The 26,639-nt window shown below is 42.7% G+C and overlaps 1 protein-coding gene and 1 pseudogene across 3 annotated transcripts in view; both read right to left on the bottom strand.

Annotated features, from left to right (window-relative positions):
• Nucleotides 1-26,639, bottom strand: part of LOC103345782 (uncharacterized) — a 145,186-nt gene that overhangs the window by 62,581 nt on the left and 55,966 nt on the right. The window contains exons 1-2 of one of the 2 annotated variants that reach the window (XM_070067886.2): nucleotides 7,743-7,873; nucleotides 1,126-1,358 (exon numbers count right to left, since the gene is read on the bottom strand). The exons of the other annotated variant lie outside the window; for it this stretch is intronic. The gene's annotated coding sequence lies outside the window, so the exon portion shown is untranslated. Of the gene's footprint in view, nucleotides 1-1,125; nucleotides 1,359-7,742; nucleotides 7,874-26,639 lie in introns of those variants that run through there. 2 annotated transcript variants of the gene reach the window in all.
• On the bottom strand, nucleotides 21,642-23,879 carry LOC100346349 (general transcription factor IIH subunit 1 pseudogene; annotated as a pseudogene). Its single transcript, XR_016226376.1, has one exon. The product of XR_016226376.1 is annotated as a general transcription factor IIH subunit 1 pseudogene (transcript).

The raw sequence follows: 26,639 nt of genomic DNA, 5'->3' as shown, positions 1-26,639 counted from the left end.
TCTCCATCCCAAATACTTAGAATAGTGTCTAGTGCCTGACACGTGAAGATCATTTGTTGAATGAACAAACTGAACTATTTACTAAATGTTAATGAAGGAGCTTATGTTCAATCAGTCCATTTATAAAATAAAGCTCAGCTGACTATGAAATGTTTATATTGTATATAAATGTAGAATTTGCAGTCTGCCTTTGAACTTGGTCATAAGCATCAGTATCCTTGTTTCCTTAATTGTTGTGGGCAGTAAGAAGACTTCTGTCTGCTCTGTTTAAAGATCCCCATGGTTCTCAGTGTTCAGAGAGCTTTTCTGCTGGTGACCTTCCATGTCCACCTGGTTTCTCTTTGTACCAAGCCTGGACTTGAGGATTGTGATTGTGGCTATGGATCCCAGCTCAAAACTCAAAATGTACCTGTGGGGAGCAACCCGGACTGGACTGAGTTACTGGAATTAAGACTTATTCTATGCATCTGCTCTCCCACAATATGGCGCTGGGAGAGGAGGCAACAGCTTCTACCCAGCTGCCTCTCACCAACTTGACAAGCTGCAGGACCTGCTCCTGATTGGAGGAGAGCAGCGTACTCGGCGTGTGGGCAGCCGAGTTAGGATTGGCGGAGGAGGACTATAAAGGAGGAGAGAGACGGCATGCACCAGGAACATCTAAGGGGAGCACCTGTGCAGCCCCCGAGAGAGCCGGCCGGCGGTGTGCTGCTCCCCTGCGGAAGTGGGGAATGTGGCAGGGGGAACCGCCCTTCCACGGAGGTGGAAGGGACGGTAGCCAACCTGGGAAGGACCAGCAGTCAACCCGGGAAGGACCAGCAGCCAACCTGGGAAGAACCAGCAGCAAACTTGGGGAGGGCCGAGCAGACAAAAGAACAGCGCAGGGTCCTGTGTCGTTCCTCCACGAAGACGGGGAGCGACAGTACCCACTGAAATATTTTCTGATTTCCTCTTCAAGCCAATGGCTGTTTGACACAGTGTGGATTGACATCCACATACGTGTGACTTTTCCCATTTTTCTGGAATTGATTTCTATTTTAATTCCATTGGAGTTATGAAAGCAATGATATGACTCCAATTTTCTAAAAATTGTTGACACATATTTTCTGAAATAACAGATGATCCCACCTGGAGAATTGTTGACAGCTGTTGAGAAGAACACATGTTCTGCTGCTGTCAGGTAGAATGCTCTCTGTATAACTGTTAGGAAAAGTTGATTTATAATATTGCTCAAATCTACCACTCTTGAAAGTGGAGTAGTAATACATTCTGTTTGTTCCATTGCTGTTTATCCCTTCAGAGCTGTCAACATTTGCTTATATATTCTGGTGTCCTGAGGTTGGGTATGCATGTTGTTCAACCTAGAAAAGTACACAGAGGAACACTCAACAATATCAATAATAACATAGGAACAAAATGAGGAATTCAAAAAACACATAGAACAATGAAGAATCAATCAATTTTCAAGATGTAGAAAATGGTGAATAAAAAGAAATAAAAATAAATAGAAAACTTCTACTTCAAAGAAACACAATAGAAAAAACATTTTGTTATGTAGAAATTGGATTGGACTTGCATGACCCTCAAACTCTGATGCTTTTCCCTGGCATAAGTCCACGTCTTCTACTGAGAGCATCATCCAATGATTTCTTCAGAGTGATCCATCCCACCTGTCAATGCAAGTGTTAAGTGACCATAAAACTAGCTCCTGCTGCAGGGGCAAGGGTTATGCTTGTTCTTCCTGCTGTGGTATTGTTGGTGCATGAGGAGTTGGGGCTCAGGTATGCATATCTTATGAGGGAATGCACAGGCCCCAGGATTTAGCCCTGGCTGTTGACACAACATCTCTCTGTTCAGCACAAGGTACACCTGCTTCCACCTAAGTGTAAGATGCCCAAGGGTGACCAAATTATGTCTCTCTCAAACACAGCCAGGAGGGAGGGAACCCAGGCCACACCCACACTGAACACGGCTTCTCCACTCTGTCACCAGTGTCTTTAGTGAGAGAGGATGGCATCGGATTCCTATTTCAAAAAAAAATTGATGACATAAAACTCATCAAAATGGAATTAGGAATGTTATTATGAAAATGGGCAAATATAAGAGATTGTACAAAATTAGTAAGTATTAACTGCACTTCTGAGAGAATGTTAATTTTTTTGAGATGTGTATTTGGCCACTTTTTTCATATCAACTTTTTTTTTAAAGATCTGTGTTATTTATTTGAAAGGCAGAGTTAGAGAAAGACAGGTAGAGACAGAGAGAAATTTTCATTGGTTGGTTCACTCCCCAAATGTCCACAATGGGCCAAGCCGGGCCAATCTGAATTCAGGAGCCAGGAGTTTCTTCCAGGTCCCCAATGTGGGTGCAGGGATCCAAGTATTTGGGCCATCATCTACTGCTTTTCCAGGCACATTTGCAGAAAGTTGGATGGGAAGTGGAGCACCTAGGACTTGAACCGGCACCCTTGTTGGATGCTGACATTACAGGCCAAGGTTTTAACCTACTGTGCCACAGGTCTAGCTCCTATTTGACCACTTTTAAAATGTACTATTATTGTGGTCCTGACAAAACAAAATACAGCTGATGAATTTTATCATCTTAAGCATTTCGAAGTGTATAGTTGAGTAGTGTTGAGGATATGCACATTGTTGTGGGATGAATATTAGGAACTGTTTTTCCTTATGAGACTGAAACTCTCTACCCATTGAAAGAAAGTTTTTACAATTCCACCACCACCAACTCCCAGGAACTGCCATTCTACTTGCCATTGCCCAGACTATGGATTCTTTAGGAGATACAGTGATATTTCAGGGTCACATAACTGAAAGGGTAGAGGGAACCCTCTTGGAACTCAGTTTGTCTGCAAAGCTGGGTCCTGATTGTACCCAGGCACTCCCTGGGGTTTTTGGATTGAGCTATGTGTCATAAATGTGTGTGATTATTGACATGGCATGAGGCAGATGGAGGATGAGTCTTTGGAGAGGTCTTTTCTGCTGAGGAATCCCATGAAAGAGAATCCCAAGAAATGAAATCAATTTCTTGATGAAAGTCTACAATAGAACCTGGAACTCAGGGTGTCTAAGCTTTCTTTGCTGAAGCCCCATTGGAGAAAGCCATCTGTTCTCGTCTGTCCTTACTTTCTAGGGGCCCAGACTCAAGAAATCTAGGATGTGAATACTTTATAACTTTGCAGATATTGACTCAGCTCTTGCTATTGATACCTCAGGCATTTGGGCAGGAAGGACTCCATGGTGACATGGGTTGTCCCAAAGAAGGAAACTCTAGGCAAGGTCACCATGCTGATCCCACTTGGGCATTGCAACACTACTTCCCCTTTTGTGGGTATTTTTGGGAGCTTCATGTAGGCTGTCCTGTCCCATGTAGGAACAATTTATTGGAAGAGTTAAAATCTGGGTTAGCCTGTTAGGTCTACACTCTAGGTCATGGCAGGCAGAATGGGTAGAGGAATGTTGTGCTGGCACTCATCTTTTATGTGAATCCCAAGCTAGAGAAATGTTCAGATGGAAATCTGTGCTTGACCTTGCTAACAGAAAGTTACCTGGAACAGAAACAATATTGAAAGCCAGATGGGGTTATGATACCTATAGACCTGGCTTTAGAACCACTGCAGGAAGTTGAAAATGTACTTAACAGTCATACACTTCTCCCTGGGTGATGGGCAATTTCACCACACTGACAATGAAGCCCAATGCTGATTCACCTTGAGTGCAAGTGCAGAGGGATCTTCATAACCATGGCCAGTAATGGCCAATGCGACCTCCTGCTCCTGTTCTTTAAAAACAAACAAAAAACCCAGGTGCATAATTTGTTGAAGATATATATTTTCAGCTACATGTACAGTGTCAGTGGTAATGTAAAATGATGCAACCACCACAGAAAACAGTATGAATGTTCTTCATTACATTGAAAACAAAATTTTTATATTATCTGATAATCTCAGTTCTTATTAAATATCTAAAAGCATTGAAAGGTCAATATAAATAAAGTATTGGCACTGTTTGCCACAGCATAATTCACTGTAGCCAAGACTTTTAGTGTGGCCTGCACTCACAGTGCAAAGTTATGCAGGCACAGAGAAAAGAAAATCCTGTGCCATGGATGAACAGTAAGGTTATTTTCCTAAGTGAAATTAACCACAAATATCAGTCCCCAAAGACAAATACTGTAAGATTCCAACATATGAAGTATTTAAAGTAGTCAGAGGGGCCAGCGCTGTAGTGCAGTGGTTTAAAGCCCCACCTGCAGTGTCGGCAATCCATATGGGTGCCTCTTCAATTCCTGGCTACTCCACTTCTGACCCAGCTCTCTGTTATGGCCTGGAAAAGCAGTAGAAGATGGCCCAAGTCTTTAGGCTCCTGCACCTCTGTGGGAGATCTGGAAGAAGCTCGTGGCTCCTGGCTTCAGATTGGCTCAGCTCTGGCCGTTGTGGTCATTTGGGGAGTGAACCGGTGGATGGAAGATCTTTCTCTGGCTCTACCTATCTCTGTAACTCTTTCAATTAAATAAATCTTTTTTAAAAAATAGAATATGAGGGTCCAGCGCTGTGGCTCAGCAGGTTAACGCCCTGGCCTGAAGCGTCGGCATCCCATATGGGCATCAGTTCTAGTCCCGGCTGCTCCCCTTTCGATGCAGCTCTCTGCTATGGCCTGGAAAAGCAGTAGAAGATGGCTCAAGCCCTTGTGCCCCTGTACCCATGTGGGAGACTCAGAGTAAGCTCCTGGCTTTTGGCTTTGGGCCGATGCAGTTCTGGCCATTGCAGCCAACTAGGGGGTGAACCATCAGATGGAAGACCTCTCTCTTCCTCTCCTTTCTCTGCGTAACTCTGACTTTCAAATAAAATAAATAAATCTTTAAAAAAAAATAGACTATGAGAAGCATAAATTAGAAGGGTAGTTATGGATGGTAGAAAAGGTATGCTATTCAGTAAAAATAGAACAATCCTAGAAATCTGGTGTGTGTGTGTGTAGACACATGTATACATCACTTACCTTACAGTGACAACTGCCCTTGTGAGATACAGTACTCAAGCCCTCTTCTATCTGACCTTGTATAAGAAAAGGGCTCCCTCTGTTGGTCTTTGGTCACTCTTCAGGTGTTTGTGAGTAGGGCTGGTGGCAGGCTATTCCCAAGTGAGTAGAGAGTCATGACTGGTGTCATCTAGGAATGTTGGGAAAGACTGCAATGCCATATCTCTTTTCTCTCCCCAGCTTGGTCTCCTTAGTTATCACACTGTATTTGGGTGACAATGCAGGAAGATACACCAGTCTCTGCTGAATTTATGACAATGCAATTGCAATTGAATCCTATGAATGGATCTTCCTTTATAAGAAAATGGGCAGCCTCTCATCTTGGTCTGAGAGTTCTAAATGCATCCAACAATATTATTTCCAGTTTTATTTATTTTATTTTTTTTAAGATTTAATGAATTATTTGAAAGTCAGAGTTACACAGAGAAAGGAGAGGCACAGAGAGAGAGAGAAAGAAAGAGAGAGGTCTTCCATCTGATGGTTCACACCCAATTGGCTGTAATGGCCAGAATTGTGCTGATCCAAAGCCAGGGGCCAGGAGCTTTCTCTGGGTCTCCCACATGGGCACAGGGGCACAAGGACTTGGGCCATCTTCTGCTGCTTTCCCAGGCCATAGCAGAGAGTTGAATCAGAAGTGCGGCAGCCAGGTCTTGAACTGGCACCCATATGGAATGCCAGTGTTTCAGGCCAGGGCATTAACCCCCTGTGCCACAGTGCCGGTCCCTCCAGTTTTATTTTGGTAGGACCCTTGTCCAGGTATATCAGGCCAGAGAATAATCAATAATGTCTTTCCTGCTGGTGCTGTGGCTCACTAGGTTAATCCTCCACCTGTGGTGCTGGTACTCCGGGTTCTAGTCCCGTATGGGGCACCGGATTCTGTCTCAGTTGCTCCTCTTCCAGTCCAGCTCTCTGTTGTGGCCCAGGAAGGCAGTTTATGATGGCCCAAGTGCTTGGGCTCTGAACCTGCATGGGAGACCAGGAGGAAGCACCTGGCTCCTGGCTTTGGGTCGCCGCAGTGTGCTGGCCGTAGCGTCCATTTGGGGGGGTGAACCAATGGAAGGAAGACCTTTCTATCTGTCTCTCTCTCTCTCTCTCACTGTCTATAACTCTCTCTGTCTAACTCTGGCAAAAAAAAAAATAATAAAATAAAAATAAATAAATAAAATAATGTCTTTCCAACATTTACATTAACATTTCTTTCTCCATGAAAGATTTTCCTAGAGAGAAGCAACATGAAAGACTTGATTTTTCTCTTCTATATCATGGAGTTGCTAAGGAAATAATTCCCTCATTAACCATTGGAGTGATCAAAGTGAATTTACGTGAGTGGTGAACACAGGAGATAGAGCTGAGTGAAGGCAGAAGTTCACAGTGCAGTGGGGAGACAGACACTCCTGCAGTGAGCTCAATCAGTACTAGAGGTACTGGGAGAGGTTGAGCAGCATTGAGTGAGAGATAAATGAGAGGGTTGGATAGAAGAGCAAGAGGGAGTTATTCATTTGTGGTCACCATTTTATACTTAAAAATTTTTCTGGGCTACATTGTAATATTTGCATAAATTCATTTTTCTCTTTCAATATTTTATTTATATTTTCAGTTTCCATTCAATGATAATCAATTCCATAAAAAGTTGAGTTACTATGAATCAAAGCACAGTTGCAAAACACATATATATGAGAGTATTTCAGGCATGGAAAGCCAAGACACTCTGGGGGAAAAAAAAACCTAAATGAAAGATCTCCACGAGTGAAATCCCAGTGGAAAGAATGGGTCATCAAAGAAGGAGGTACCTTTCTCTGAAGGGAGAAGAGAACTTCCACTTTGACCATGGCCTTGTCTAAATATGATCAGAGTCGGTGAACTCAGGGGGCTTCCATAGCCTTGGCAGCTCATGACAAGAGCCTAGGGTGATTACTGATGCCATAAACAAGAGTGTCAATTTGTTAAGTCAACAACAGGAGTCACTGTGCACTTACTCCTCATGTAGGATCTTTGTCCTTAGTGTGCTGTACATTGAGATTTAATGCTATAACTAGTACTCAAACAGTATTTTTCACTTTATGTTTCTGTGTGGGAGCAAACTGTTGAAATCTTTACTTAATGTATGCTAAACTGATCTTCTGTATATAAAGAGAATCAAAAATGAATCTTGATGTGAATGGAAGGGGAGAGGGAGTGGGAAAGGGGAGGGTTGCGGGTGGGAGGGACATTATGGGGGGGAAGCCATTGTAATCCATAAGCTGTACTTTGGAAATTTATATTCATTAAATAAAAGTTAAAAAAAAACACATATGTAATCCAAAATAGAAGAACAGTATTTAGATATAAAGCAAAGTCATGTTCATTCACACACAGAGTGGACTCAGATCTGGTCAACCTGGTTGCTCATAGGAAGGTTTGTAAAGATGGTCAAATGTGACTGTGGAGAATAGGATTTCTGCCAAAGCAAAGACATTTTCTTCCTAGTACACAGCATGTAGCTGCAGGGACTAAGTATAGTTTATGGTCCACTAAGAAGAAGAGCACTGAGCCTTGTGGGAATGTTGGCTTCCCAAAGACATGCAGCAGCTGCCCTAGACTTGTTTATCTAATATGTCTTGCTAAACATGTTCCAGAGAAACCTTGGAGTTAGATGAGCACATGCATGAGCTGTACAATACGCTGTTGTAATCATTATCAATAAAGAAAACACACCGGGTTAGTTTGGCAGCACTTTGCAGAGGAACTGTTTCCATGTCCTGTCTCTCCTGTCTCTCCTTTCACTTGCACACTCATCTCTTCAAGATCCTGGTGAGTCATAAAGATGGGGAATTCCATACCTGGTGTAATGGAAACATAAAGTTGGGCTGCTTTATCTCCTTTAGAAAGAGGGACACTTTTTTTCTTTATTATTTCACAGGTAGAGTTATAGACAGTGAGAGAGAGAGAGAAATGTCTTCCATCCATTGGCTCACTCCCCAGATGGCCGCTACGGCTGGCACTGCACCGATCCATAGCCAAGAGCCAGGTGCTTCCTCCTGGTTTCCCATGTGGGTGCAGGGGCCCAAGAACTTGGGCCATCCTCCACTGCCTTCCCTGGCCACAGCAGAAAGCTGGACTGGAAGAGGAGCAACCGGGACTAGCTCCTGGTGCTCATATTTGATGCCACTGCTGCAGGCAGAGGATGAGCCAAGTGAGCCACGGTGCTGGCCCGAAGAGGGACACTCTTTACCAAAAAGTAATTGGATGCTTGCTGTAAAAAATTAGTAGTTGCTATCCTTGGAACCCTGATGAAGGCACTTTAAAAATAACTGATTGTTGGGTCAGCACTGTGGTCTAATGGGTAAAATCCACCACCTACAGTGGTGGGCACTGGTTGAAGTCCTGGTTGCTCCACTTCTGATCCAGCTCTCTGCTATGGCCTGCTATGGCAGTAAGAAGATGGCCCAAGTCCTTGGGCCCCTGCACCCATGTGGGAGACAAGGAAGAAGTTCCTAGCTCCTGGCTTCAGATTGGTACAGCACTGGCCATTGCAGCCATTTGAGGAGTCAACCAGTGGATGGAAGACCTTTTTCTCTTTCTCACCTCTCCTCTCTCTGTGTTACTCTAACTTTGAAATAAATAAATAAATCTAAAAAAACAGTAACTGATTGAGAGAAAGTTGGTCAAAAATAACATCAGGAGCCTTGAGCTCCTATTCTGTTTTTGCACATGTGATATCTCTGCTGGGATGCCATTAGTAAGGTTACAATTCCCTTGGCCTCTGTCCCCGGCCAGGAAGGTCAGTCAATGGGCTTGTCCCCACTGCCTCACAGAGACCTCTGCACTCTCAGCACCTGCTGTTGTGGTGGTGATATCTGAGTCCCCTTCAGGTGTGTCAGCGGTACTAGGCATGCTTCTGCAAGCCAAGGAGCAAGGGGAATCACCAGTGTTAACTGTTTGTCCTGTAGCTTGACCCGAAAATGCAGCTCCCTGGCATGAACATCTTCCTTATAATGTTTACAGAGGGCTAAAAAAGGGCTTAACGGAGTACAAGATACAGAGTTCTGGTACAGTGGGCATACTGGAGGGAATTGGAGAAGGGTGTGAGATGGTGCCATGGAACTGGAAAACTTTAATTAAAATCTTGGTTACTCCAGCCCAGTACACTGTTTGGGCTCAGGAATAGAGACTGGGCTTCTGTACAAGCCATAGATTAACTAAATAACAATGTCCCTACCACTTTTGAGCAGTTGCTGAGAGAGGGAGTGTATTCAGATCTTGGTCAACAAGTTGCTTATCCTTGGACGAAGGCTTATGCAAAAATTTCTAACATTCATTAAAAGTATGGAAAAAGATTCTTGATGTTAAAGACCTGTCCACTTCATTTTCTACAGTCCATCAGGGGCTGACTGAGGGCAATATGTCCTTTGTGCATAGGCTAGAAAAAGCTATTGGACATCAGGTAGATAATCAGGAAGTGGCAAAATATTACTAAAACAAATGGCTTATGAAAATGCAAATCAGGATTAAAAAATGTTTTAAAAGCTGTTGTCTCCAAAACCTGAAACTACGATGGCAGAAATGAATAAATTTCTTCAAACAGTACAGACTGAGACTTACAAAACTAATATACGGCTGCTGCCCTTAAACATCCTGATAACGTAAAATACTTTAGCTGTGGGAAGCAAGGTCATTTTATTATTTCTTTTTCTTTCACTTTTTTAAAAAGATTTAGTTATTTACTTGAAAGGCAGAGTTAGAGAGGCAGCAGCAGAGAGAGAGGGGGAGACGGCTTCCATTGGTTGGTTCACTCCCTAGATGGCTGCAATGGCTGCAACTGTGCTGATCCAAATCCAGGAGCCAGGAGCTTCTTGTGAGTCTCCCAAGTGGGTGCAGGGGCCCAAGGACTTGGGCCATCCTCTACTGCTTTCCCAGGCCATAGCAGAGAGCTGGATTGGAAGTGGGGCAGCTGACACTTAAACCAGCACCCTTATGGGATGCTGGCACTCCAGGCAGCAGCTTTAACTGTTATGCTACAGCACCAGCCCCATCAAAGTCATTGTAAAAGAAACTTTCTGTCATTGCCAAAATCAGTTACTCAACCTTCAAAAAAGTGCCCAGGGTCTGGACCAGTGGCATAGAAATCAGCTCTCTGCTATGGCCTGCTATGGCAGTAAGAAGATGGCCCAAGTCCTTGGGCCCCTGCACCTGTGTGGGAGACCCAGAAGAAGCTCCTGGATCCTGGCTTCAGATTGGTACAGCGCTGGCCATTGCAGCCATTTGAGGAGTCAACCAGTGGATGGAAGAACTCTTTCTCTCTCATCTCTCCTCTCTCTGTGTAACTCTGACTTTCAAATAAATAAATAAATCTTAAAAAAAGTGTCCAAAACCCAAAAAGCATATCACTGTACTAATCAGAGCTGCTCTGTTCTCTCAGTTTAAACTGAACAATTGGTCTGCTGAGGAGCTAATATAATAATAAGGAAAGGGAGAGGATGTCCAGCTTTGCATTCTTTGAATATATACAGGGTAGGGTGAGTGCACTGGTTTGAATTGATGCAGGGACTAGCATGTGATTCAATAGGTCAAGCTGCTCTTCTGACATTGGCATCTCATACTGGAGTGCAGCTTTGAGTCCTGGCAACTCCTCTTCCATTCTAGATTTTTGCTAGTCTGTGGAGAAGGCAGTGAATAATGGCCCAACCATTTCTGTCAACCATGTGGAAGACCTGGATGAAGCTCCTGGCTCCTGTCTTTCATCTAATTCAGTCCTGATGTGGTGGGCATTGTGCAGTAAGCCAACAGATAAGTGATTTCTGCTGCTTGTCTTTCTCAGTCTCTCTGATTCCCAAATAAAAACTAAATTAAAAATGAAGGAGTGGCCATTTGACATAGTGGTGTGACCACTGTTTGGGATGCCTGCATCCCATGTCAGAGAGCCTGGGTAAAGTCCCAGCTCTGCTTCTGATTCCAGCTTCATGTTGGTGTGCATTCTGAGACAGTGATGAGGGTTAAAGGAGTTGAGTCCGTGCCACCCTTGTAGAGACCCAGATTGTGTTTCAGGTTGCTGGTTTGGGCTTGGTCCTGCCCCAGCTGTGGCATAATGTTGGGGAGTGAACCAACAGATTTGAGACATATCCACATATTTTCTTTTCAGTACAAAAATAAAATAATTATTTTTAAAGATCAAGAGAGTTCTCAAAATCTTTAAAATAAAAAGATCAAGGTGTTTCAAAACTATCACAAATGTGTTCAGAACAGGAAACGCATTGTGAATATTATTGTATTATTTCTGCAGTCTCCATACAGGCATGTAGATGCTTAGAGGGGGTCCAGTTTTATAACGTTGGCCTAATGGGAATTGGGTAAGGTTTAGCCTTTATAGTATTTGATGCTGTCCCTGTTTTACTAACAGGATGTGGATATTGTCATCTTACAATTTGGTCATTTTAAGAGTAGTTAATTTTGAAATTATTTCAAACTTACAGAAATACCATGAGTGAGTCCCATTCATTGAGAATGCCCAGTTAGTATCCTTTTAGCACTTTTGCCCCTGACCCAAGATGTTTCTGCTAACTATAGGGTGGTCCCCTGATAAATAGCATATGAACCCCAATTTAAGAAACCAACATTAATCCAACACAACCCAATCCACAGAACTATCACATCTTTTTCCAACCATGTTAAAATATCGTTTCTCCCACTGTGATTCCATGTTATTTTTCTGGAATTCTAATATGAAATTCTAATATGAAAACTCTTAATAGATATCAAGAGCAGAGATGACTCAAGCTGGGTCGCTCCAGTGTTCCTTTCTGAGAAAATGTGGGCCCTGTATTCTCATCAGAAGCACCATGGGTCGATGCTGGGCTCTGCTAAGTCTCCCATCTGTGCTATGATGGATGCTATCAACTTGGTACTTAGTGAATTTCTGCCAGATTGATTCACATGCAACCTTTTAAGTATTTATTTATCCATTTTGAATGCAGAATTACAATGAGTGATCAGTACCTATATCTATGTCTACATCTATATCTTTTAAAAGGATTTATTTATTTATTTGAGAGAAAGAGAGGCAGTGAGAGAGAGAGACAGGTCTCCCGTCTACTGGTTAACTCCCCAATTGGCTGCAACAGCCAGAGCTGCATCAATCCACAGCCAGGAGCCAAGAGATTCTTCTGGGTCTCCCATGCAGGTGCAGAGGTCCAAGCACTTGGGCCATCTTCTACTGCTTTCCCAGGCCATAGCAGAGAGCTGGATCTCTCTCTCTCTCTCTCTCTCTCTCTCTCTCTGCTGGTTCATTTCCAAAGAGTTGCAATGTTAAGTTCTTTGTCAAGCTGAAGCTAGGATGAATGACTATTTCCCGGTCTTCCACATGGGTGGCAGGGCCCAAGCACTTGGGCCATGTTCTGAAACCTTCCCAGGTGCATTCACATTGTGCTTGATCAAAAGCAGGGAAGCTGGTACTTGAGGCAGCACCACAGCACTCTGATGTGGAATGCTGGTGTGGCAGGCAGTGGCAAAACTTGCTGCACCACAGCATTCATATATGCTGTGCTATATACACATTTTTATTCCTTTTTGGAATGTGTGGACTTTTATTAAAAATTATTCCAATATTATGCCAGTATCCTACTTCCTATCAAATTTTCATCCACTACCTTTAATAGTATTTTTAATCATCAATGCTATATGAAATGCTGGTGTTTTAATTCCCAATATTGTTTCTCATTTATATTTTGATCTAGCATCAAAGCTAAGGGCTCACTCTTCTGTGCTAGTTAGTGTGTCATTATGTTTTATATCATTATGAGTTCATAGATTCTTATCTTGTTAAAGGTATTATAGTCTGAAATTATGTGTTCTGATGCTCAAGTTATTCCAGATCCTAGAGGAATCCTCTTCAACACACCAAATTAGGGCCCCAATATCTACAGTTGGTGTAAGTACCATCTTAGGAGAAAAGATTCACTAATTCTTATCTTCCTTCCCTGAATTACATTTCCCTTAAAGGTGCCATTTCTTTCATCAAGTCTTGTTACTATTAATGAAGATTTACCATCCAGCAGTACTCTTCTATGTTTACTCTGGAGATGTTCTTTAATACTAAGGTCATTTTACAAACCAAAATCTCATCAAGTCACACTCCTCTTTCAACTGTGTGGATGGTTTCCCATGACCTTTGAACAGGGACCATAGGACTTACTATGGTCTTCAGAAAGACAATGCTATGTATGGGTTGTACCCTGTTAGGTCTTGTCTACCAGCTGTCTGCTCGCTATTCTCTTCTTACATGCTAGGACTCGGAAGGCTCTCAGTTGTATCATAGACTTTACAAATTTCCTCTCAACCCATCAAAATTACTAGAAGTTCCAAATGTGAGGCTAAACTCTGTTTTTAATTAAAAAAAATTTATTGTTTTATTTGAGAGGTAGTTACGGACAAAGGGAGAGACAGAAAGAAAAATCTTCTATCCACTGGTTTACTTCTCAGTAGACACAACAGACTGAGTTGGGTTGATCTGAAGCCAGGGGCCAGAAGCCTGGAGCTTCACTCTTCTCTCCCACATGGGTGCAGGAGCCCAAGCATTTGGGCCATCTTCGACTGCTTTTCCAGGCCAAAGCAGAGAGCTGGATTGGAAGAACAGCTGGAACTCAAACTGGCACCACAGGCAGAGGCTTAGCCCACTACACCACAGTGCTGGACCCTAAACTCTTTTAAAATAAGATTTATAGTATTTGTTTGAAAGGCAGAGATACAGAGAGAGAAGGTTGCAGTGGAGACAGAGATCTTCATCTGCTGGTTCATTCCCCAAATAGATGCAGTAACAGGGAGATGGCTCATAATGGAGCAGCTGGGACTCAAACCAGTGCTCACATGAGATGCTGGCATTACAGGCAGTGGTTCCATGTGTCAGCTACTTCATTTCTTCTTTCAAAGGAGTTCTCATCTCTAAGTGATTCAGAAAGATGTACCAAAGGACCTTTGAGATGGTTATGATAAATTATCTCTTTTAAATTTTACAATCCACAGGACACACAGTATAACTAAATTATTTACCAACACAACCTCATTCCTTGAGAGTGGCCTAACTCAGATGAGATATGTAATGAATGCTAATCTCTGGATAAAAAGTGATGATCATGTCCATAAAGAAGATTGCAGTATAGCTCAGCTGAACAAAGGATAACATGATACTGTGAGTTAGTCAATAGCAACACAAAAATATGGTGATTATTTAAAATGCATATTACAATAATTTCATCATGACAGCCTCCATTTTCGATACACCTTCAGTGTTCTAAGTTTCTACAGCACAAGCAGCAGTGTGGGCAATGAAAGATTCTTGCTGGGAGAGATAAGAGGAATCTTTTAGCATCACTGACTCACGCATTAGCAAGACAGACTTTCTGCAAATAATTGAAATCCATAATCAGCAGCTTTGTTCAAAATTTCATTTTCTGTAACTGTGAAAGTGAAATTAAGGGACGAGATTTGGGACAGAATTCTTAAAGATACATGAAGAAGGTTATTGAGTGGTACATAACTTGGCAAACCCACAGCAGCAGGTTTTATATAAGAAACAGATCACCATAAACAGCTCACTCACACCATCAGAGTGCCCAATTTTGTCTTCTACCTCTTTAACTTCATCTCCATTATCAGCAATTTTATTTATGTTTTAGAATTTAGTTCAAATTGAAGGTATAACCAGAGGATATCACTACTCCTAATCTAGGTAATACCAGTGAGCCAAAATACAGTGTCTTCAATGGCAAACATCCAACTTTCAGTATTATGCCAAACTTATTAAAGAACATGATACTGGGATTTTTTACAATGATGGAATAATAAAAATCATTAGAGCAATTTATCAGGTTTATAATGTACATCAAGTGAAAGTGCTGGCAGTGTGTGCAAATGTAGAGCACAGTGTGTAAATTGTTGAGTATTGTCAGGCAAAAGTGAGAAAATTAATCATGCTGGGTAAAAATATATGGGAACAAGAATTCAGCAGGCAATGTTAAGCAGAGAAGCACCACATGGAAGTATGGAATCATTGTTTAATGGATACCCTATTCTGGGTTCACAGCTGGGAGGTAGAAATACACTTGGAGATGCAGAGGTCCCTGATCCTCTTCATGATGACTTTTACCCAGCCCAACCAAGACAGTATTCTTAGTCATTCTCCCATGGAAGCAAGTGTCTTTGTGCCATGATCTCAGCTGTGGGCTCTTTCAATTATGCTTCCTCCAGTGCTGGACTTAAGTATCCTGTAAGTGAAGCAGATTTTCTTCCCCAGCAGAGCAGCTGGAGACAACAGTGGGGAATCAGGTGTCAATGATTGGGAAAATGTAATTGACCCTACAGAGCCCTCTAGTGGTGAATAGTCACATTCCCATGATTCATGACCCATTATTATAGCCCAATGAGGACCCCAGCAACACTCAGGCCTCCCAGAGTTAATTAAACCAAAGATGCTCTCCAGTTAGCACACCTTCTCTGACTTGTTATTGAGAGAGGCGCTTGAGGACTTAATCTAGGAGAGCTTCCTTGTCAGATGCTTTGACCCCCAAGAGGAGAGTTCTTGCACAGAGTAATCATAAGCCTCTATCCCTGGTCCATGTCCTTGGATGCAATGTGCAAGCTTCATGACACAGAAAAATAAGGAACAAAGGAAGAAAGAAAGGAAGGAAGGAAGGGAGAAAGGAAGGAAGAGAGAAAGAAAGAAAGGAAGGAAGGGAGAAAGAAAGGAAGGAAGAAAGGAAGGAAGGAAGGAAGGAAGGAAGGAAGGAAGGAAGGAAGGAAGGAAGGAAGGAAAAGAAAATAGCATTGTGGTGCAACTCATGGGTTTATCATAAATTTAGATAAAGCGGGGGCTGGTGCTGTGCCATAATCATTAAGCCTCTGCCTGTGGCACTGGTATCCCATACAGGTGCTGGTTCATGTCTCAGCTGCTCCACTTCCAATCCAGCTTTGTGCTAATGACCTGGGAAAGCAGTGGATGGTGGCCCAAGTGCTTGGACCCCCGTACCCATGTGTGAAGAAGCTCATGGTTCCTGGCTTTGAGTTGGTCCAGCTCTGGCCATTGTGTCCATTTGGGGAGTGAACTAGCAAATGGAAGACCTCTCTCTTGGTCTTTCCCCTTGTCTATCTATGACTGCTTGTCAAATAAATAAGTAAATATTTTTAAAAATTAGACAAAGTAACATTTATCTGTGTAATTTCTGTTCTATAAGTAAATCAGAAATTAGAGACTAAGCATAATTGGTTTTCAAATTTCCTATAAATCAAAAATTTACCTCTTGCAGTAGCATGCAGTAAAATTGAGTTTTTCAAAGAGGAAGAAGTTTAATAAGAGCCTTCAAAGAACTTTCTATGATGAGCCAAATTCACTGTTGCCAGAAAAAGATTTGTAAATTTTAGGAAGGCTAATTAGAAAAAATCAGATATGCCTTCCCCTAGCCACATGACTTTGTGAGATTAAGAAAGTGCTTTGGCTGGTGCCGTGGCTCAATAGGCTAATCCTCCACCTGCGGCGCTGGCACACCAGGTTGTAGTCCTGGATGGAGTGCCAGATTCTGTCCCGATTGCAGGTGCAGCGGCCATTGGGGTTTGAACCAATGGAAAAGGAAGACCTTTCTCTCTCTGTCTCTCTCTCACTATCCACTCTGCCTGTAGGAAAAAAAAAATAGAGAGTGCTTTGTTTCAACTTTTTCCTATTGATGAATACTGTCACTTGAAATTTTTTCTTTAAAACTAAATACTAATTACCAGTAATCAATCATCCAAATAAGTACATGATAATACACATTATTTTTTATTCAGCACATCATAGCGACAAATGTAGAGTAGTAGCACATTTATAGTCTGTTCTGGACTCTATTAAAATATTTATTTATGAGAGAGAGAGAGATCTTCCACCTGCTGGTTCACTCCCCAAATGACTCCATTGCTGGGACTGCGCCATGCAAAAACCAGGAGCATGGAACTCCAACGGTTCTTCCATAAAAGTGGGAAGTGCCAAAGTATTTCAGTAATGTTCTGCTGCTTTCCTACACACATTAGTAGTGAACTGGATCAGAACTGGGACTGGAACCTGAGTTCATCTGGGATGCCAGCATTGTGAGCAGCTGCTTAATCTGCACCAAATGCTGGCCCCTGCTCTTGATTCTTAAAGGAAGGACACAGTAATGTCTAGCTGAAGAGAGATATGTACCAGACTTGAGTTTTACTATGGACAGATGACAGACACTGTAGATTTAGGTGAGTTTATGCCCAAGGGGTAGGACTCATTTAAGTTTCTTTTTTTAAAGATATGTTTTATTTACTTGAAAGACAGAGTTACAGAGAGAGCCAGAGCCAGAGCCAAAGTGAAAGCAAGAGCGAGAGCGAGAGCGAGAGAGAGAGAGAGAGAAGATGTCTTCCATTCCACTGGTTCTCTCCCCAATGACTGCAGTGGCCAGAGCTGAACTGATCCAAGCCAGGAGCCAGGAGCTTCTTCTAGGTGTCCCATGTAGGTTAGGGGCCCAAGGACCTGGGCCATCTTCCACTGCTTTCCCAGGCCATAGCAGAGAGCTGGATCAGAAAAGGAGCAGGCAAGACTTGAACTGGTGCCCATAAAGGATGCTGGTGCTGCAGGCTAGGGCTTTAACCCACTGCACCATAGCACTGCCCCCATTTGGGTCTTCTAACAAATCCTGGTGTTAGCTTGACTTGTAAATAGAGACAATTAATAAATTGCACAATAACCTTGGTAAATAATAGAGATATCTTTTGTTTATTTAGAAGGAGACTTTTAAAAGTAATTTTATAAAGAATATAAGGAGGGACTAGCATTTAAGCCACCATTTGTGAGAATGAAATCCTATATGGGTGCCAGTTCAAGTTCTGACTGCTACACTTCTGCTACAGCTCCTTGATGATGGCCTGAGGAAACATTAGAGAATTGTCCAAGTGCTTGGGCTCCTTCACCATGTGGCAGGCATGGACGAAGTTCCTGGCTTTGACCTAACCCAACCCCTGTCTTTGTAGCCATTTGGGGAATGAACCAGATGATGGAAGATCTGTCTTTCTCTCTTCTCCGTAACTTTGACTTTCAAACACACAAATAAGTCTTTTATAAAATAGGTGATTTTATCCAATGTTAAAATGAATTCTTTAATGTTTCTTCAAAGGTCCTGTATTCTTCTGTATTGTAGGAAATAGCTGAAAATATTTAAACCCATTTTGATAGAGATTTTTAAAATTTATTTGAAAGAATTATAGAGATAGCTATAGAGATAGAGATATAGAGAAATATAGAGAAAGAGAGGGAGAGAGAGATAGAGAGAGAAAGAGAGAGATGTTGGTTCCATTTGTTGGTTTACATCCCAAATGGCCACAATGGCCAGGGCTGGGCTGATCCAAATCCAGAAGCCAGGAGCTCCTTCTGGGCTGCCCACATAGGTGCAGGACCCCAAATACTTGGACCATCTGAGACTTGAATTGGTGGCCATATGGGATGCCAGCACCATAGTCACTGGCTTTACCCACTATTTTCACAGTGCTGGGCCTCAATTTTATTTTAAAAATAATAAAAAAAATAAGTTGCATATTTTACTTACAATCAAATAGACTAAAAATAGGTACATTTGTTTTGGGAATCTCTAACATTTTCAATCATTATACCCATTTAAAAGTCTTAGTACATCAGCTTGAACAGATACGGAGGTCCAGGTTGGGTAGATTTTTCTCTTCTGTGGAATTTACATACATTCTATCATCCTAATGATTTTCAGTTCTTTAGCAATGCTTTATATAAAAGCACTCAAAATTTCATGGTTATAAAATGAAATGATGATGTGTATTGTCCATGAACCTTTTGAAATACCTTCTTATAAAATATAGGGGCTGGCAATGTGGCATAGCGAGTAAAGCCACCGCCTGCAGTGCCAGCACCCCATATGGGCACTGGTTTGAGACTTGGCTGCTCCACTTCTGATCCAGTTCTCTGCTATGGCCTGGGAAAGCAGTAGAAGATGGCCCAGGTCCTTGGGCCCCTGTACCCATGGGGAAACCCAGAGGAAAATCCTGGCTCCTGGCTTCAGATCAGCTCAGCTCTGGCCATTGCAGACATTTGAGGAGTGAAGCAGCAAATGGAAGACCTCTTTCTCTCTCTCTCTGCCTCTCTTTCTCTCTCTGTGTAACTCAAATTAAATCTTGAAAGAGACAAAGGAAGGAAGGAAGGAAGGAAGGAAGGAAGGAAGGAAGGAAGGAAGGAAGGAAACAGAAGAATCTGAAATGAATGAATGAATGAATGGAAGGAAGGAAGGAAGGAAGGGAGGGAGGGAGGGAGGAAGGAAGGAAGGAAGAAAGGAAGGAAGGAAGGAAGGAAGACAGAAAAGGAAAGAAAGAAAACAGAAGGGGTAACAAGAACCTGAAATGACTGAGGCTTATGTCCTTGTTCCATCAGTTCCAACTCTGAGTATAGATAAGGACATGGGGTGCCAGTTTCTTTCTGGCTACTTCTTGCTGATATGAACCATTGACATGGAGTGAGTATCTGTACTCTGGATTGGATTGATTGAAGAGCAGTCTTGGGTTTTTCCTGCATAATTGCTGGGGATTTAGTAGTCATATGCTCCTGTAAAGACTTTTGAAATATGTTAATTGTACATGGTAATAATGGAAGCATTATGACTATGAGGATAAAAGGAGAAATTAGAAACATTGCCCATGGTGGGAAAGATGGCCAAAATGAGGAGAACAAAGAGGGATATAGGAGAGCAAAAGAGTCCTGCCAGTTAATGTGAAGACAGATGTACGCCTGAGTGCTCCTGTTTTGTTTGGTGTGTACGTGCAGTCAAGGAGCTGTGGGGTAGTTAGTCTGGCCTGCTTCTGGTCCTGGGGCCCCTCATTTCCTAGCTGACCTGGGAGGAGAGCTGGCCTGAATAGATTAGTTTTAATAGGTGACATCTCTAAAAGAAATTTAGAGCTCTGCCTGCAATGTTACTGACCCTAGGTCATCCCTTCAACCATGCTGGTTACTTTGGAAGTTGGGAAGAGTGAAGGGCTTTTTCAGTTTAGGGATGGCCAACAGGGTCTGCAGCTCTGACCCAGGAGTCCTTCAACCTCCAGGGCAGTTCCATTTCCAGTAGTGTCACTCTTCGTAGAGTTGTCAGGCCCCTTCAGGAGCCATCTTCTAGCATGACTGCTGCTTGCCCAATGCCCAGATTGCTCATATTGCCAATCAGTGCCATTTGAGGTAGATCAGCTTTGTTGGGTCTCTTTGGTGGAAGACTCCTATGTAAGGCAGCCATTATAATTGGCCTGCCATCTATCCTTACATTGCTCCTGTACATTGGCTGCCTAAATAACTCTTCTTCCTCCTAGTCTCTGTTAAAGTGGACTACAGAGGCAGCCTTTGGGAAGGTCAGCCAAGGGGGTGCTCAATCCCATCCCTAATCCTTGGTGGCCAGAGCTACAAATCTATAGTCACAGGCATGTTATCACAGTGTTTTTCAGGGCTGGTACTGTGGCACAGCAGGTTAAAGCCCCAGCATGCAGTGCTGGCTCACCATACGGATGCCAGTTCAAGTCCCAGATGCTTCACTTTTGATCCAGCTCCCTGCTAATGCACCTGGGAAAGCAGCAGAGGATGGCACAATTCCTTGGGCCCCTGAATCCATGCGGGAGAACTAGGAAGAAGCTCCTGGCTCCTGACTTTGGAATAGTTCTGCTCATGTGGCCGTTTGCAGAGTGAACCAGAAGATGGGAGACTTCTCTCTCTCTTTGTAATTCTTTCAGATAAATAAAATAAAAATAAACCTTTAGAATAAACAAAAATAAAAAAAAGAAAGATAAGATTATGCCCATAAGGAAAGGTATGTCCCTCTAGGTAAGATCAAACATTAAGACCATCTTATCTAAATTGTCATGCATTTTGAAGTAATTATTAAGACCCTCTCTCCCTTAGTTTGGTTTGAAAAGGAAGGTTTCAAATGTTTGCTGTACAAAAAGTCTTTCAGAACCTTGAAGAGGACACATTTTAAACATAGAGCCCACAATGTTTCAATTTCCATGAGCAGTAAATTTGATTTTTAGTACAAAATGTGAATGATGAAAGACTTTAAATAGGTAAAATTGTAAATGGTTAAATTTATAAACTCATTAAATAAAAAGAAGAGGTGATTGCCTACTCCAGACAGTATTTTTGAAAGCATCTGCAAGATTTTATAAAACATTTATCTCTTTTAGGCCTCTAGGACCTTTTCATGAAGATAACCATCATGACTGATAGCAACACAACAAGATGATAGGACTTTTGTAGCATTTGGACATTTGTATTGATAGCATTTTACATCATCATAACATTTAGTACCATTTCACATCTTGACACTACCTTTAATATAACCCAATTAGCCTAATTAGTTGATGTCTCTACAAGATGAAAGAAATATCCTTTGACATTTCCAGGGGCCCAACTGGAAATATCAAAGTCCAAAGAATTTGGAACTTTATTTTTGAATGCCTGCAAAGATGCCAAGAAGGCTTAAAATGTCTGGTAGAAATAGGATCCCCTTAACACCTTTTTTTTTTTTTTCAAAAAAAACCTCAGATTTTATCAATGCACCCTTTAAAAAAGTATTTTTAAATTTCTGAAAGCAGTTTAATGTGAATCAAAAGCAGTTCCTGAGTAACTGCAGTAAACAGTCTTTTAAAATATATATATGTACACATATATATGTACACATACATACATACATATATATATATTAGCAACCTAGCTCATTTTGGTTCTGCCTTAATTTACCTCCCCAGCATTTAGTTGAATCAGTCCCTTTCTTCTTGTCAGCTCCCCATGTGCAAGTACAATAGCATCAGCTCTGGGAGTCGGCAGAGTGCAGGTGTTTCTTGTCACTCTGTGTGGTCATCTGCATGTTTACTAGGCCAGGTTTCCAGAGTCACTGCAGGTCACATTTCTCTTCGATCTCACATCACATGTGACAGCCATGGACTCCTCACGTTTTCTTCATTAGACGCCGAGACTGCCACGTGTGGAGCTTGTTGTAGGCTGTCTGCAGCATCTCTTCTATGTGGCTCACCAAATTTGTGCTTAAATACTGTCTCCGAATTTTTTCTTGGAATGGGCAGAGCTTTGTAACCTGGAATCGTTCCAAATTACTTTTCATTTTTATTACCTTTTCTTCTAGGAATGGTGTATTAACAGGAAAACAGGACCAGAAATGCCGCAGAAGTTCTCCAACAGCCACATACAAGTGTTTCAATTCAGACTGAATATCATTTGGCACCATCTGGTTTATGGCTTGCTGTGTCCCTCCTTGCATAAGTGCTCCTCCGGGTGACAATGCTGTAATGGTACAACTGGCAGCACCACTTGAGAGAACCTGAGTTAACCTAGGTGTATAAGCTTCCATTTCTTGCCTAATACTTTGAAAAGAATTAATAATGTCCTGACTTGTTGCATACTGTAGTGACTGGATTGGAGTCGGACCATGATAATACCTATCGGACTTCTTAAGGTTTAGTGCAATTGTTTTTACAGAATTATTTTTTCCCAAGTCTTCATATTCAATGGATTCTTGTAACTTTGCCCTTTAGACTGCTGGCTGAAAGCAGTCGGCATCTCTGGAATTTCCATCAATGCTGCTGGGCTCACCATTTTGTGCTTCTTGTTTCCTGAGACCTGCTGCCAGAACCATGGCACTGTGATGGTTGAACCGCTTGATGATGGCAGCATTACTATTCTCCTTTATGGACTTAGAATTGGAAGTAGACGGCACGGAGGAAATGCCATAGCCCTCATCTAATGGCTTATCCTCTAAAGCTGTCAAATCCAGTAGTGGGTTCTTTACTCCTAATGAAACCATTGTTTTTAATCCTTTTTCATCTATTTTGGCACATTCTGCAAAGAGATCCTTTGACCCTGTATTCAGCCTGTCCCTATGAAAATAATGGGACTGGAAAAACCGCGTCCAGAATTCCTTTTCTGTCATGTTGTGAGGAACATTTTCTGCATATTTCATTTTTACTGCTGGGTAAGTCCTAAAAATGGACTCAATGATATCAGAAGTTAAACTGTATCTCAAACCATTACAGCCATCTGTTTGGGGCCGGACATCAGCCAGAAATGCTGCAGAAATGCCAATGTCCTGCTTATGGTTGGATGTGGAAGAACTATCTGTTGTGTTCACATTTAAGCGATTGGCCCAGAATTCCTCAGCACTGATCACTTGACTCACAACCAGGTCTTTATAGAGCTGAAACAAAACAGGATCTTCTTGCAGCATTCTGTTTTTCTCTTCCAGTTCTTTATTTGCTTTCCTCTTAAATTTGGGCAGCAGCTGCTGAAGAAGGTCCTTTACTGCATCACGCTCTTTCACTGCTGTGCTTTCATTGGAAAAATGGAAGCTTGTTGTGTCCCCTGCATGCAGGACCAGCTGAAGCTGAATTTTAGCTTTTCCTTCTGGACTGATTTTCTGGCATTTAATGTCCGCATACATATGACTGATTGTAAACCTATCTTTGCCTTCAGGTGCCCAAGCAATTCTTTCTGCCATGAGGTACAGAGCTCCATCCTGTTTCTTCTGTCGCACCTTCTTTACAATCAGCAATACTTCTTCAGAGGAAGTTGCCATGATGGTTAGACGGTGCAGGTGGAAGCCACAACCCTGAGCAGGGAGTAAGTAGCTGTGTTGGGTCAGGTCGAGTTCCGCTGCGCTTCTTAGAGCTGCTGCTGGGAAGAGGTGGAAACCCAGTGGCCGCAGCCGTCGCCACCGCCTCTGTTACTGGGGGGTCTCGCCTCCATCGCTGGCTGCGAGGGTTCTGAGGGCACGTGACCGGAAGTTCAAAGGCGGGCTTTCGGGACACGTGACCATAGAGCGCGGCCGCCATGACACCTTCTGCTAATTCCCTCCCTCCCCCACCGGTTCCCGACTGTTTTGTTTCCTCTCTCTGGTCTTGAGCACTTAAGGATACTGGCATCCTGGCGGGCCACCCATTTGGTCTAGAGCTCCTCCGGTGCGGTCCAGCACCGTGTCTTCAACCCGCGGCGGCTCGCCGACTGCAGGCCGTAGGGAGCGTCATTGCAACGGCGGCTCGAGGGGGTGGGGATCCCTTAACATCTTAATGTAATATAGGCCAGACTTGATCATTGTTCAAAAGTGATCCCTCAAATGCTTTAAAATGAGCATATAATCAAACCACAACTCTTATTAATAAAGACTCAGGTGTTTTTAAACAATTGATCTCTTTGGTCTTTCTCTAAAATGGATAAGTAAAACCTTAAATGAGTTAGCACACAGAATCATCTCATAATTTGAAGCAATTTTAACAGAGAAATAGAGAAGAAAAGAGAGCTTACTGGAGTTGGTAGAAAACTGACAGAGTCACCAATTAAACAAAAAACTATTAAAAGGAGATGCTTTTAATCTATTTCAGAATTAGCAATTAAGACTATCACCAAATAGTTCTGCTGATTTCCTTGAGTTACATTTTGAATTGATCCTTTAAAAAATCTCCAAATTAAGAGATTTTCTAAATAAAAGAATATAGTAAATTTCAACCTTAATCTCAAGCGGTCTTGAATAATTTTTCATATATGAACATTTGTAAAAATATATTTGTTAACAAATTTAAATTATTTTATAGACTGTAAATCAGAGATTACAAAATAGGGGCCAGCACTGTGGTGCAGTGGGTTAAAGTCCCAGCCTGTGGCACCAGCATCCCATATGGGTGATGGTTCAAGTCCCGGCTGCTCCACTTCTGATCTAGCTCTCTGTTATGGCCTGGGAAAGCAGTGGAAGATGGCCCATGTCCTTGGGCCTCTGCACCCATGGAGATCTGTAAAAAGCTCCTGGTTCCTGGCTTGGGATCAGATCAGATCAGCTCTGGCCATTGCGGTCATTTGGGGAGTAAACCAGTGGAATGGGCAATCTCTCTCTCTGGCTGTACCTCTGTAACTCTTTCAAATAAATAATTCTTTAAATAATCTTCCTAGATTCAAGACAGAAATTCCTTCAAACCCAATATCCAGTTGAATTTTACAACTGAACCAAAACTTCATGCATGAGATCATTATTTACCAAAGACATCTTTTTGGATTTTAAACTGAATTTGAGCCTAGTTTTTCATCCAGAAAACACCTTGGGCTAATAATGTCTGGTCAACCATCAGCTACTTGGAACTGTCTGAAACAACTACATCTTCAGGCAGCTCCACGACCCCAAGGTTGACTGTGCCCAGTGGCCTGGGTGCCACAGATGAGTTACTCACTAGTGATTGTTCAACATCACATTCAATTTCATGAAGGAGGACATTCATCAGAGCAGATGGGCACCTTCTTGTTGAAGAGATTCCCAATGAGGACAATGTAATAGGTGACAGAATGAAGTGCTACTGTGCAGAGAGAGTTATGCCTGGAAATAGTAATGAACCCAGTGAGCCAGTTGGTTCGAGCATTATTCCACATGGGTTAGGAGAGCTATCTCCCAGGGTAATGTTTCCATGGGAGGGGCCCTTTATTTCCTTTCCACCCCTTGTGTGGAATATTGCTGGATAGAGGGCTTCATGGGTGTGGAATTCCTGAAATCCTACCAGGACTTTACAAAGGACTTGGTGGCCCACTTGGTGGAGGTCATGAGAAATTCCAAGGTGGCCAGGTTAAAATAACAGGCAAGACTTTGTCTCCATGAAGTATTAGCGAAGAGATTTTGGCTGCCGCTAGACAAGGCAGGGGAAAAGATAGAAGAAGGCTAGGCATGGGGCATTCTTTCAAGTGAAGTTGCTCAGGACTTGCCACAGTTCTTGAGATTTCTTTGCCAGCACTGCCAAATATATCACTGGAGATGGCTGGAACAGAGATTTTTGTCTTCATGTGGGAGAGAATCTAGATGTGATATAGAGTAGCAGTGCGAGATGTGGCTGCATTATGTTAGGTTTTAGGATTTTAGGACTCATAGAAGGATAGGAAGTAGCTAGTTAAAGAAGTCCTTATGGGCCACTGCTGTGGCATAGGGAATAAAGCCTCCACCTGCAGTGCCAGCATCCCAGGTGGGTACTGGTTCGTGTCCTGGCTGCTCCACTTCCAATCCAGCTGTCTGCTATGTCCTGGGAAAGGAGCAGAAGATGGCCCAAGTCCTTGGGTCCCTGAATCCATGTGGGAGACCAGGAAGAGGTTCCTGGCTTCTGGCTTCCGATCAGCAGAGCTCCGGCCATTGCGGCCATTTGGGGAGTGAACCAATGGAAGGAAGACCTTTCTCTGTCTCTCCCTCTCTCTGTCTGTAATTATAACTCTCATGTTGGGGTCTCAAGCCTGATGCTAGCCCCTGACCAGCAGGGGCAGCACAAGCCCTCCCCAAAAAGGCGAACGGGAAGGGTAAAGTCGACAGGTGAACACACCACAAGCACCCATGAGTTCTGTCGAAGCAGGAACCACTTTACTGAGGAAGTGTGCAGGCTTATAAAGCTTACAAAAGACATGCACAGTAGGGGAACCAATCAGTGAAAAGGTCATGCAGGCATGGGTGGACCACACACAGGGGCACCTTAAGCAAAGTATAGAGATCATGCACTGTCCATGTGTCTGGAACTAAAGCAGACCTATCCCTGCCAGTGGTCTGATGA

The sequence above is a fragment of the Oryctolagus cuniculus genome, chromosome 19 (genome assembly GCF_051225735.1).
Source record: "Oryctolagus cuniculus isolate XC-2025 breed Fujian yellow rabbit chromosome 19, ASM5122573v1, whole genome shotgun sequence".
NCBI classification, from domain to species: Eukaryota; Metazoa; Chordata; class Mammalia; order Lagomorpha; family Leporidae; genus Oryctolagus; species Oryctolagus cuniculus.
Note: the sequence above shows the minus strand (reverse complement) of the source record. Positions and strands in the feature narration are given on the sequence as shown.